The 13972-nt window shown below is 41.0% G+C and overlaps 1 protein-coding gene across 1 annotated transcript in view; it reads right to left on the reverse strand.

Moving 5' to 3' along the window:
- The window catches only part of LOC146626002 (uncharacterized), a 104950-nt gene that overhangs the window by 4649 nt on the left and 86329 nt on the right, over nucleotides 1–13972 (reverse strand). The window lies entirely within an intron of this gene.

Consider the following 13972-nt stretch of genomic DNA (forward strand, 5'->3'; position numbering starts at 1 on the left):
TGGAAAGAGACCCTGAAATAATCTGTTTGTTTGTTTATAACAGCAACCAAGAAAAGGGGCAGAGCAAAAAAAGACAGGTGGTGGTCCTGCACCCCCTCGTCAACAAGTTGGTTAAGTAAATAATACCCTCACGGGAAAATCGATATCTCTCTATGAGCACACTGTCGCGCTGAGCTAAAGGATCCTGTCTATCCCGCAATATACGCTGAATTCTGAGGACTCTCCTTATCAATCTTGCACCTTCCACAATGGGTGGCTCGCGTAAACGGACAGGATATGGCTGCGACAGGCTTCCCAAATCCACCTTCGCTTTTATAGCCGTGGTCTCTCATCTTGATTACACGAAGTAATTTACTATTACTACTCTAAAATAAGAATTACATCTGAAATAATCACATACATGTAATAGAATGATTAATAGTACATTTCCCTTTTTTTACGAAATGACCTGTATGTATCTGTGTGAAATCAATGAAAGAATCAAATACTGCATTATCTTTAGTTACATTGATGTTATTTATTTATGGAAAAACAGTGGTAAAATATCGCTGTTGCTTTCGTATAAATGAAGCGGACATACCTGAGTGGCCACGATCTAATCCTGTTTACATAAAGTAAGCCTGCTCCCGAGCAGGTTTACGCTTACGGCTCTGTTACTATGACAGCAAGTCCCGGATGAGCTTCGGAGAACCGAACGATCCAGGATCACGCGAAATCGTCAACAATCAAATCCAGCTAACTTACTTAGCCAGGTACGAAGAACGGACCCCATGTCATGGTTCACTTGATCCCTGCAAACAGGCACAAACAAAAACTGTCTAAAGCTTTTGTAAAGACACTGAAGCAGTGGACTGATGAGGCTGTGGAGAATCTGCAGGTGTGTCTGGACTGCACCGACTGGCAGGTTTTCAGGATTGTTACCAACAGTTTGGATTATTATAGAGATGCTGTGACGTCCTGTAACATCAGCTTCTGTGACGACAGCTGCACAGCATCACAGTCTAAACTCCAAAACCTGTTTTCAGCTAATGACTCTGCTTCTGTCTGGAAAACAATCAGACGGTGAACCAACCACAGACCTAAAGACCCCACTGCACCAATAATTCACAGCTAGCAAACAGCCCTGAACAGCTCCTGCTGCGGATTCTACCAACAATGACCTGTTACTCCCCCACCCAAGACTTTCAACACCTTAGCACCCCCCATCATTATAAAACATGGGCCTGGACCTTCTGTAGAACTTCAACTACAGAAATAAAACTGAACAAAACACCCGAGTTCACTCCATGATCAACATTTCATAGAATGAACACTTATAGTCAGGTCTACCTGTGAAAATGAGCATTAAACTTCAAATATTCACGTGAGCAAAAGAAATCAATCTGATCAATGAAAAGTAGAAAAAACTTCTGTCTTCTGTACACAAAACTAAATAAAATCCAACATTCAATCCACAACATGATTAAAAACATTATTCTTCTCCCAAATCACCAAGAGCTGCACATTAACCACCACAATATATTTTTATTCTCTGTGCTTTCAAATATGAACACTGTTTACTTTCATCTGTTTCATTCGTTTTTGTTAACATCTTCCTGTGCATCACTTTACAGCAGCCACACTCATTGAAATGAGACTTTGTAGTTCATTTCCTCTCATGTGTTCATCCACAGCAGCAGGGCAGTCTATTGTGACCCTGATACTGCAGCAGATCTATGGGCTCAAAATGTGGTCATAAATATTTTGTACTTGTAAAAAAGATTTGTGTGTGCGTAAAAAAGATTTGTGTGTGGACTTTGCCAAAAAACCCTGCAAGTTACAAGTACGGATTTTGACCCTATTTTTCTTCCCGTCATCTGATTGGTCAATGTCATGTCAATCACAAATGTAACAATCCAATCAGAGAACAGATGGGTTTGGCTGTCGGAGGGGCGCTTTTTTGAACTGCAGGTCCTTGAAGGGTGATACAGTTTGAAGCTGGAGGATCGCTATATAAATATCCGATAGCAGCTAGGTCCCCTAACTTTCAGCAGCTGTTGAAAGGAAAAAGTTGTGGTATATCAGTGGTTAGAAATACCATTATTACTTTAGGATTAGTTTAACACAAAGTCAGGGCTGACCCAGGGAGTCACAGTGCGCAGCATAAAAGTCCTTTCACATCGGACGCAGGATGTGCTGCTAATGCTAACTGCTAACTAAAAGCAAAGGATCCAGAATTTGTTACGCTGGCTGCTGGGCTCTGTGGGTTTTTGCAGCAGCTCTACCTGTACTAGATGCACCTGCTCCTTGTCTTTTCTATCTCTGACTTTATGTCCTCTACAAGAGTTTGTTTTTTTTGCTGGTTCTTCAAATGTTCAATAAAAACATGTATGCTAATTCATAACGAAGAAAGCTTTGTAATGAAGACTGTCATTTCCAAAACACTGCCCGTCCCGCGGTCCGCAGCGCTGTTGAAAAGGCTGTGGAAGTCCCTGTATTAAACACATAGACCTGTGACACAAAAAAATCACCAAACTCGGACGACCACAGACTGTTTTCCTTCGTGGTGATGAAGGAAAACGCTGGGTGGGCATTTATACTCAGAGTGAAAAACGATACTCAGGGTTGAGTAACCCCGAACTGTCCAACTCGGAATATTCGGTTTCAGAAAGGCTGATAACAATTAGTTCAATCAACGCGGAGTTGCTTTAATCCCAAGTGAAGCGCGCGCACGAGGATACATAAAGCCCTGATTAGTGGAGCACAGATTAAGCGAGTCACCATGGAGACGGAGGGAAAGAAGGCGCGGTCAATGTATTTTACAGCGCTTGAGGCCGAAATTCTGATGGCAGCATATGCCGATAACATGCAAATTCCGCAGAAAAAAAGTAACACAGCCTCAGCTGCAAAAGAAAGAGAGCATGCATGGCAAAACATAGCCGACAGAGTCAATGCGTGAGTGTTAATTTAAACACTGATCTAGGGATTTCCACCCATTTAACACGTTATTTTATTTTATTTTATTTTGTATTTCATACATTTTATTTTGTGATGTAATGTAAGCGCAGGTGCAACCCAACAGGCCCCAAACGTTCCTGGCAGCAAGTAAAGATGAAATATAAAAATATAGTCCAAACAGGTAAGGTGTAATTGTATTATGAGCCATAGTGCTTGGTCTGTTTGTCCCATGTAAATCAATTGCAGTTAGAGGCTACATTAATTTCCCCTCTGTAAGCACTTATTGAAATTATGTACTTGTAATGTGCTCAGATATTTGCTTACTCTGTATGCTCAAACGTGACCCGTTATAGCCAACAGAAAAAAAGTGGAGGCCCGAAAAACAGGTGGGGGTCCTCCACCACCACCACTCACAGAGGCTGAGCAGTTGGCTTCCACATTTGTGATAATGTTGGCAGCATCATGATCTTCACAGTGCAGAGAACACAATTAGCATCCATTACTATAATGAAATAATTTGTTAGTTTGAAATGCTACAGGGAACTATGTACCTGTACATTAATGCTGTGGAAAGACTTCCTGTTCACATAGTCTCCTTCATTTACTGAAGGAGCAATGATTGGAATGTGAGTGCCATCTATACAGCCAATCACGCCTGGGAACCGTGAGAATAAATGTAAAATTTAAGTAGTAGTTCAAGTATCACCACATCATACATTAAGTTTTGTTCATCCTGCTACCTGCAATTTTGTGGCATCCCTCTTTGATAAATCTTGTGGGTCTATGACCGGGGAACACCACAAACGCGTACAGGAGACGTTTCAGTGCAACTGTAACATTCCTGACTGCCCGACAGACGGTAGCCTTGGAAACGTGCTCAGCGTCACCAATATTATACAGAAAGCTCCCGTTTGCAAAAAACCGAAGTGCAATACAAATAATATGTACAGAACTGAGAGAATGTCCGCGATGTGTCACATGAGCAATATTAGGCCTGAGGATGTTATTCAAATGAATTATAGATTGTGCTGAAAAACGGTAACGTTCGCACAGGAAATCATCAGGAAATGATAAAATGTCCAAACACGCTCTAATCACTCTCTCCCGGCGGAGAGCTCTGCGGAGAATTTGGGCTTCAACATCTACTGGCTCTTCAAGGACGGGGCACGCCATGTCTGACACTTCCTACAGTCAGGTTTCTGACAAAGAGGCGGAGAACGTCAGGGTTAGTTGAAGTAAACCTGCTAGGGGGCAGGTTAGCTTCACGGAGTGTCGTCATAGTAACTCACTCAGAATTAATCTAAACTCGCTTTGTGAAACTGAAAACCCAGAGTTTTCGTTATCTCAGGGTATACTTACTCAGAGTTTGCACTAAACCGGCTTCCTGAAATAGGGCCCTGCAGTTCAAAAAAAGCGCCCCTCGACAGCCAAACCCATCTGTTCTCTGATTGGATTGTTACATTTGTGATTGACATGACATTGACCAATCAGATGAAAGGAAGAAAAATAGGGTCAAAATCCGTACTTGTAACTTGCAGGGGGTTTTTTCTAAGTCCACATACAAATCTTTTTTACGCACACACAAATCTTTTTTACACATCCAAATCTTTTTTACAAGTACAAAATATTTATGACTACATTTTGAGCCCATAGTGCTCGGGCAACTCAGGCAGAATGCGTGAGTGTCTCCAGTACTCTGTACCGCGGGGCGATGGGTGGGTGGGGGGAGAGTAACGAACTTCTTTTTTCAAATCTATTCTTGGCACCCCCTCACGGCAGTTTCCTTCTTTCTCTTCTTTCATAGCTTACTTCCTGCTACAATCACGAGTGAGGCCTTCATTTCCCACAAAACGCTCAACTTCTCCCAGCATGCTGAGCTAATGGTTAGTTGGTGTTTTTCTCCAAACACTCTCTCACTCTTCTCTCAACGTGTTCACAATAAACTGTGAACAGACACCGAGGAGAGCAGCAGAAGACCTCATTCAGGAGCTAAACTCAACATGAACTGAACTCACAGTAAAGTTAGCTCGGTGCTTACCTTTAGATGATGGGATGGGCTGAGGCTTCGGATCATTTTTAGAGAGATCCAGGATATGGAAACCAATATCGGAACGATTAGCCCCTCACACTTCCCTTCTGGTGAAGAAATGACGTAAAAATCGCCGTTTAATAAGTCAGGATCCCGTATTTTACGCCAGCGAGTAGCTTTGAACGTCTGTGTTGCTACCCGATCCGTACCGGAAATCCGATTGCTACCACGCATGCGCAAATATTACGTCACTTCCTCTCTTTGCCAACATTGCGACATTGATACGGGTTTTTTGTTGTGTTTTTTAAAGAACTTAATAAACAATGAGTATACAACATACGAACAGATGAAGTATACAAAAGAACAGGGCCCTATTTCAGGAAGCCGGTTTAGAAAACTCAGAGTGAAAAACGATACTCAGGGTTGAGTTGGTGTCTCTCTCCCCTCCCTCCAGGACATTTACAGCACCCGTCTCACTAAAAAAGCCCTTTGCTAGTTTTTTTTTTTTTTTTTTTTTTCTTTTATTAGTAATATAAACATACAAACAAAATGCACCATATATTACAGATTCAGAGAATAAACATTTCTGACATATTAGCAACTTTCATATATAGTGAAAATAAAATATAAAGATGGGGTCACATAAATTAACAGATTATTAACTTACTAAATCAAAATCTTCTACAAAGGAAACAAAAAAAGCAGCCTTTTTCTTTTTAACTAAAGTCAAAGATTTAACCAACAGGTTTAGGTCGTTTTTCCAGTGAGCCAGTGTTGGTTTAATCTTTAAAAAGCGACATTTATGTATAAAATACTTACACAAGATTAATAACACATTAACACCATAATTAGCTTTCTTTTCTTTCAAAAACACTCCAAACATTATCATATTTAAGGTAAATGGGGTAATTTGAATCCCACTGGAATAAAGCCAGGTATGAAAATCCAACCAAAATATTTGTATAAAATTGCACAAAAAGAATAGATGGTCCAAATCCTCCTCTTCTGTTTCACAAAATACACAATTACCCGTTTCTATTTTGAATCTATCACTAAGGAGTCTATTTGTCGGGTAAATTTTATTCAAGATTTTAAATTGGACTTCTTTCCCTTTAGGAGGGATAGGGAAGGTGATATAATCAGTTCTTATTTTTTCAATTTCTTCCCTTTGGAAATCTTTTAATATGTAATTACGTCTAAGTAAATTTGGAGAATAAAGACTCCTTAATGAAGATCTAAGAAACTTATTGTTGCATTTAACATCACAAAATCGAATACCATCTATATATAATTGCCTTAACTTGGGGGAGATGTCAGAATATATTATATCATTTACAACTATGTTTTTAAGTGACAATGGAATGGATTTTATAACCCGATGAAATTTACTCTTAGAACATTGGATATTAAACTTTTGGCAAAAATCTTGATGTCCTAGAACATGTCCTTCCTCATCTACAAAATGGGCAATTGCCCAAACACCTTTTGATAACCAATCTTGAATAAAAATAGATTTTCTGTTCATCAGTATATATCTATTGTTCCAAATTGGGCTATTATGTGGAGTGAAATTATGTTTAAATAACATTTTCCAATAAAGAAGGACCTGTTTATGGAATTCAGAGAGTTTAGCAGGTAGCTTAGTAATTTCAAAGTCACACTTTAGGAGAAAGTCGATACCCCCTAGTGTGTTAAAGACCTTATAAGCCCTTTGCTAGTGATGTGACGTTCTGTATCGAGGCTTCGGAGCGTGTGTCGAGTAATGGAGGGGGCGTTTCCGCGAAGCGCGTATCGAGGCTTGCTTCATTTATGGGAGGAGCTGAAAATGATGACGTCCGAAGCCTCGCTGCCCGGCTGTACCACGTGACTGGTTCGAACTTTGCCGCGAGATATGACAGCGATATAAAGCCCTCAGACTTCATTCAAAATGTGGGTGTTTGATGGAGAGTTGCGGTTAGTGAGAGTTTGGAGACAGTTTGGAGGTTTATGAGAGTGAGGAGAGAAAGTCAGGAGAGAATGGAGCCAGCTAAGAAGAGGAGGATGTCCTCCCCTGTGTGGGAACATTTTGATCTTATTCCTCCCAACAAGGTATGTAAATTTCTACAGAAGATGTATTTTCATAATACTGATGGTGCAATACAATTTATGTTAAGCTGTCTGTACTTTTGTACAAGGTGAAGTGTTTGCTATGTGCCAGGGAGCTGGGATATAACAGCAACACCTCATCCATGCTTAGGCACTACAGAGCTTTGCATGAGAATAAGGGGGACACCGATTGTGGAGCAAGACCAGGTGAGCCATCAAATGCAATGATAATATAGCATGCAGTAATGTTACTAAATGATATAACAATATTATACAACTGTTATAAGTTACGTGTGTGATATTTATATTTGTGCTTTATCTTTATTGTCTTTCCTCAGGAGAACAATCTCAAATAGATGAAGACCTGGTCAGCATGGTGATTGAGGACTCACAGCTATTTAGCATTGTGGAGGACAAAGGATTCAAAAGATTTGTTAAATCATTAAATCCCAGCTATGTTCTCCCCACTAAAAAGGCCATAAAAGCAGTGAAAATGTAGTTTTTACAGAATAAAATATGAACAGGCAGGACTGAGGCTCAAAGCCTCAGTGTGTAGCTGTCCATACCTCAACGTTACAAAAGCACAACTACTGTCCACACCCCAACCACACCTCACCTCACAGTAAATGATCATTTCCATTTCAAGCATTTCCAAATAATCATTTTCCATACTGCCACTATAAATATACACAGTATACTGCCATCACTACAATATACATGTTTTACACACTCCTTTTGTTGTTGACATTTACAGGCTGTGTGCAAAATGCCACACTCTTCAAATTCATGCCACCTATTATTTTTTACGTCCAGTAGGTGTCCTGCTAGAGCAAATGAAGCTTCATGAAGCTTCGCATTGGGGTGAACCAATTGGATGAAAAGCTTCAGTGCTTCATGGGGCTTCATCTGCCCATCACTACCCTTTGCATAGCGGCTGATCCCACGCACCCAATGCAAAGCTTCTTCAAGCTGCTGCCGTCGGGGAGGAGACTGCGGAGTCTCCAGGCCAGGACCAGCAGGCTGAAGGACAGCTTCATCCATCAGGCTGTCAGGAAGCTTAACTCCCTCCCGATTCTGCCCCCTCTCCCCTCTCTCCTCCACGGTCTCACTGAACTCTGTCACACACACTCACACACACACACTCTCTGACTCACTCACTGGACTGCACCAGTTACCAGTCACTTTGTGGAGCATTGGACTGCCACTACCTCATAAGACTTTGTGTTACACTATCTCATACCGTACATTACTAAATCTCCATTTGCACTATTTGCCTATTTGCACTACTCTGCCTGGTTTGCACTCAATGTCATTTACCCTTATATTGTATATTGTATAGCTTTCTTGTTATATGTAAAATTGTATTATATTATTTTATTTTTTTTACTTTAAAATATTTTACTTGCATTTTTAATCACTCTTATATTTAAATGTTCATTTTCTATTTTATCTAGGGATTGAGAGTAACGAAGTTTCTATTCTCTGTATGTCCTGTACATGTGGCAGAATTGACAATAAAGTTGACTTTGACTTTGACTTGACTTTGAGTAACCCCGAACTGTCCAACTCGGAATATTCGGTTTCAGAAAGGCTGATAACAATTAGTTCAATCAACGCGGAGTTGCTTTAACCCCAAGTTAAGCGCGCGCACGAGGATACATAAAGCCCTGATTAGTGGAGCACAGATTAAGCGAGTCACCATGGAGACGGAGGGAAAGAAGGCGCGGTCAATGTATTTTACAGCGCTTGAGGCCGAAATTCTGATGGCAGCATATGCCGATAACATGCAAATTCCGCAGAAAAAAAGTAACACAGCCACAGCTGCAAAAGAAAGAGAGCATGCATGGCAAAACAAAGCCGACAGAGTCAATGCGTGAGTGTTAATTTAAACACTGATCTAGGGATTTCCACCCATTTAACACGTTATTTTATTATATTTTATTTTGTATTTCATACATTTTATTTTGTGATGTAATGTAAGCGCAGGTGCAACCCAACAGGCCCCAAACATTCCTGGCAGCAAGTAAAAATGAAATATAAAAATATAGTCCAAACAGGTAAGGTGTAATTGTATTATGAGCCATAGTGCTTGGTCTGTTTGTCCCATGTAAATCAATTGCAGTTAGAGGCTACATTAACTTCCCCTCTGTAAGCACTTATTGAAATTATCTGAGCACATTACAAGTACATATTTGCTTACTCTGTATGCTCAAATGTGACCCGTTATAGCCAACAGAAAAAAAGCGGAGGCCCGAAAAACAGGTGGGGGTCCTCCACCACCACCACTCACAGAGGCTGAGCAGTTGGCTTCCACATTTGTGATAATGTTGGCAGCATCACATATGATCTTCACAGTGCAGAGAACACAAATTAGCATCCATTACTATAATGAAATAATTTGTTAGTTTGAAATGCTACAGGGAACTATGTACCTGCACATTAATGCTGTGGAAAGACTTCCTGTTCACATAGTCTCCTTCATTTACTGAAGGAGCAATGATTGGAATGTGAGTGCCATCTGTACAGCCAATCACGCCTGGGAACCGTGAGAATAAATGTAAAATTTAAGTAGTAGTTCAAGTATCACCACATCATGAATTAAGTTTCGTTCATCCTGCTACCTGCAATTTTGTGGCATCCCTCTTTGATAAATCTTGTGGGTCTATGACCGGGGAACACCACAGACGAGTACAGGAGACGTTTCAGTGCAACTGTAACATTCCTGACTGCCCGACAGACGGTAGCCTTGGAAACGTGCTCAGCGTCACCAATATTATACAGAAAGCTCCCGTTTGCAAAAAACCGAAGTGCGATACAAATAATATGTACAGAACTGAGAGAATGTCCGCGATGTGTCACATGAGCAATATTAGGCCTGAGGATGTTATTCAAATAAATTATAGATTGTGCTGGAAAACGGTAACGTTCGCACAGGAAATCATCAGGAAATGATAAAATGTCCAAACGCGCTCTGATCACTCTCTCCCGGCGGAGAGCTCTGCGGAGGATTTGGGCTTCAACATCTACTGGCTCTTCAAGGAAGGAGCACGCCATGTCTGACACTTCCTACAGTCAGGTTTCCGACAAAGAGGCGGAGAACGTCAGGGTTAGTTGAAGTAAACCTGCTAGGGGGCAGGTTAGCTTCACGGAGTGTGTCGTCATAGTAACTCACTCAGAATTAATCTAAACTCGCTTTGTGAAACCGAAAACCCAGAGTTTTCGTTATCTCAGGGTATACTTACTCAGAGTTTGCACTAAACCGGCTTCCTGAAATAGGGCCCAGAACATGAACACACAAAACCAGGTGTAAAGAGAAAAAAGTAATAATTATATGAATACACTCAAAAGAAGCACTCATATATATTCAAATCATTTAAAAATTTAAAAAGTTCATTTACCTAGGTAAATGAACTTTTTTTTTTAATTATTTGACTATATATGAATGTGTGTGTATAAATACACAAATAATACACACATGCTTTCATGCTTTCAATTGTGTAATTTAAGTGATCTAGGTAGCTCTGTCTTGGAAGTTCAGTTCATGCTAGAAATGTGTTTTGGAGTTTATACGTGTTTTGTCTCTAAGACCACTTTTTTTTACATTAGTAATTCCTTTTGTGCATAATTTTATATTATTGTTAATAATAAATTAATTAAAGCAACAAAGCAACCCGAAGACTCGGTTTGGAATCGAAAGAGCCGGTTCTTTTTAGTGAGTCGAACCGAAAGAACCGGTTCTCTAAAAAGAGTCGGAAATCCCATCACTAATATTTTAGATAGCAAGGAGCAGATGGCCGAGGTTTTTTTTTTTGGGGGGGGGGGGGGGTTTGAATACGTTTTATTGACAAAGCACAAAATACAGATATACAGATACAAAATAGCAAACACAATGTCAGGGGGTTCGTATAAAAAAGGAAAATAGACACAGTCTATTATAGAATCACATGATATTGAACAGGGAACATTTATGGCAGACGGCCGAGTTTATTAAACTCCACCGACACCGCGGTAACACAAATCTGCCGTCGAGTCACGTGATCGCACAGTAACAAACCACAGCAGATCAGGAAGAAGGGGCGGAGTCATTTGTCTGTGCAAAAGAGGAGTCGAGCAGAGAGAGATGATTTTGCATGAAACGCAAGTAAAGTAGTGGACTAAGAGGAGAGAAACAAACTAAAGTATCGATCATAAACCACTACCAACGTCCTGATCGATATCTGCATCGATCTGCCCACCCTTGTCTCCTGGATCGTAGCTGAGATCAGCGTGAACCACGTGGGTCTCTGCTCCCTGATCTGTTTCCTGTGTTTGGAAAGAGTTGCAGCTTCATCGCGGAGTTTCTCTCGGTTTGTGGGCTCATCTAAAGGTAAGCACCGAGCTAACTTTACTGTGAGTTCAGTTCATGTTGAGTTTAGCTCCTGAATGAGGTCTTCTGCTGCTCTCCTCGGTGTCTGTTCACAGTTTATTGTGAACACGTTGAGAGAAGAGTGAGAGAGTGTTTGGAGAAAAACACCAACTAATCATTAGCTCAGCATGCTGGGAGAAGTTGGAGCAGAAAAGTCTTTTCATTGTCCCTGCAGCTGTTTTTCTGCCTGCACCAAACCTCTACAGCCTCATTTCTATTTGAAGTGATAACAGGAAGTCAGAGCGATCTGCTGCAGTATTTTCATACATCTATGGAGAGAGAACCCATGGAGGGTGGAGAGACTGTGATCACTAGTGATGGGCAGATGAAGCCCCATGAAGCACTGAAGCTTTTCATCCAATTGGTTCACCCCAATGCGAAGCTTCATGAAGCTTCATTTGCTCTAGCAGGACACCTACTGGACGTAAAAAATAATAGGTGGCATGAATTTGAAGAGTGTGGCATTTTGCACACAGCCTGTAAATGTCAACAACAAAAGGAGTGTGTAAAACATGTATATTGTAGTGATGGCAGTATACTGTGTATATTTATAGTGGCAGTATGGAAAATGATTATTTGGAAATGCTTGAAATGGAAATGATCATTTACTGTGAGGTGAGGTGTGGTTGGGGTGTGGACAGTAGTTGTGCTTTTGTAACGTTGAGGTATGGACAGCTACACACTGAGGCTTTGAGCCTCAGTCCTGCCTGTTCATATTTTATTCTGTAAAAACTACATTTTCACTGCTTTTATGGCCTTTTTAGTGGGGAGAACATAGCTGGGATTTAATGATTTAACAAATCTTTTGAATCCTTTGTCCTCCACAATGCTAAATAGCTGTGAGTCCTCAATCACCATGCTGACCAGGTCTTCATCTATTTGAGATTGTTCTCCTGAGGAAAGACAATAAAGATAAAGCACAAATATAAATATCACACACGTAACTTATAACAGTTGTATAATATTGTTATATCATTTAGTAACATTACTGCATGCTATATTATCATTGCATTTGATGGCTCACCTGGTCTTGCTCCACAATCGGTGTCCCCCTTATTCTCATGCAAAGCTCTGTAGTGCCTAAGCATGGATGAGGTGTAGTTGTTATATCCCAGCTCCCTGGCACATAGCAAACACTTCACCTTGTACAAAAGTACAGACAGCTTAACATAAATTGTATTGCACCATCAGTATTATGAAAATACATCTTCTGTAGAAATTTACATACCTTGTTGGGAGGAATAAGATCAAAATGTTCCCACACAGGGGAGGACATCCTCCTCTTCTTAGCTGGCTCCATTCTCTCCTGACTTTCTCTCCTCACTCTCATAAACCTCCAAACTGTCTCCAAACTCTCACTAACCGCAACTCTCCATCAAACACCCACATTTTGAATGAAGTCTGAGGGCTTTATATCGCTGTCATATCTCGCGGCAAAGTTCGAACCAGTCACGTGGTACAGCCGGGCAGCGAGGCTTCGGACGTCATCATTTTCAGCTCCTCCCATAAATGAAGCAAGCCTCGATACGCGCTTCGCGGAAACGCCCCCTCCATTACTCGACACACGCTCCGAAGCCTCGATACAGAACGTCACATCACTAGTGATCACGTCATTATTGGTAGAATCCGCAGCAGGAGCTGTTCAGCTGTGAATGGTTGGTGCAGTGGGGTCTTTAGGTCTGTGGTTGGTTCACCGTCTGATTGTTTTCCAGACAGAAGCAGAGTCATTAGCTGAAAACAGGTTTTGGAGTTTAGCCTCACTAAAGCTGAACTTTGCAACTGTCTCTGTCCCCACTCTGAAACACTTCCTGCCATGAAGTTCTGATGAAGCACCAAACTACAGTTACTCAGTCAGTGGAGGTTCAGTAGTGCAGTTTCTCACCACTGTTGTTAACTGGAGGCTGACACACTGACTGAAGACATTTAGTCTGAGTAGATTTGAACTTTCCTTCTTCATTGTTTCCATCTTGCTTTGACTGCAGCTGTAACAACACTGATTCCAGCAGGATTTGTAAAAAGCATTTTGACAGACACACAAAGCTGGACAGCTTTTGTTCTGAGTCCAAGATCTTAGAAAGAAAGTGACTGGACGTCTGTAAGCTTTTTTAAACGTTTCACCTCTCATCCAAAAGTGGCTTTTTCAGTTCTAAAATCAAATGGTGGAGAGTCCCAGGCATTTAAACCCTTGTGGGGGTTGTCAACTGAAAGGGTCGTCAACCCACTGTTGACCATTGATCTTATCACAAGAGCCAATGTGTGGAAAAATGTGTGTGTCAGCAGGTCCTGAGTGAAACCTTTGTGAGACCCTGTTTCACTCTATCATGTAACTCGGTGCTGTCCCTGTTAAAGAGCCAAGAGCCTTTCTTTCCACTTCCTCCATGTAAAGTTTGGCTACAATGGGACACACTGGGGAGCTCACAGCACATCCATGTTTGTGTCTGTAGAAACCCTTGTTGTATTTAAAATATGTGACTTTATGCTGCTACCAATGAGCCTGAGTGGGACTCCTTCTTTGT

The sequence above is a fragment of the Diplotaxodon limnothrissa genome, linkage group LG9 (assembly GCF_057381915.1).
Source record: "Diplotaxodon limnothrissa isolate DT_005_m linkage group LG9, D_limnothrissa_male_GT1.1, whole genome shotgun sequence".
Taxonomy (NCBI): Eukaryota; Metazoa; Chordata; class Actinopteri; order Cichliformes; family Cichlidae; genus Diplotaxodon; species Diplotaxodon limnothrissa.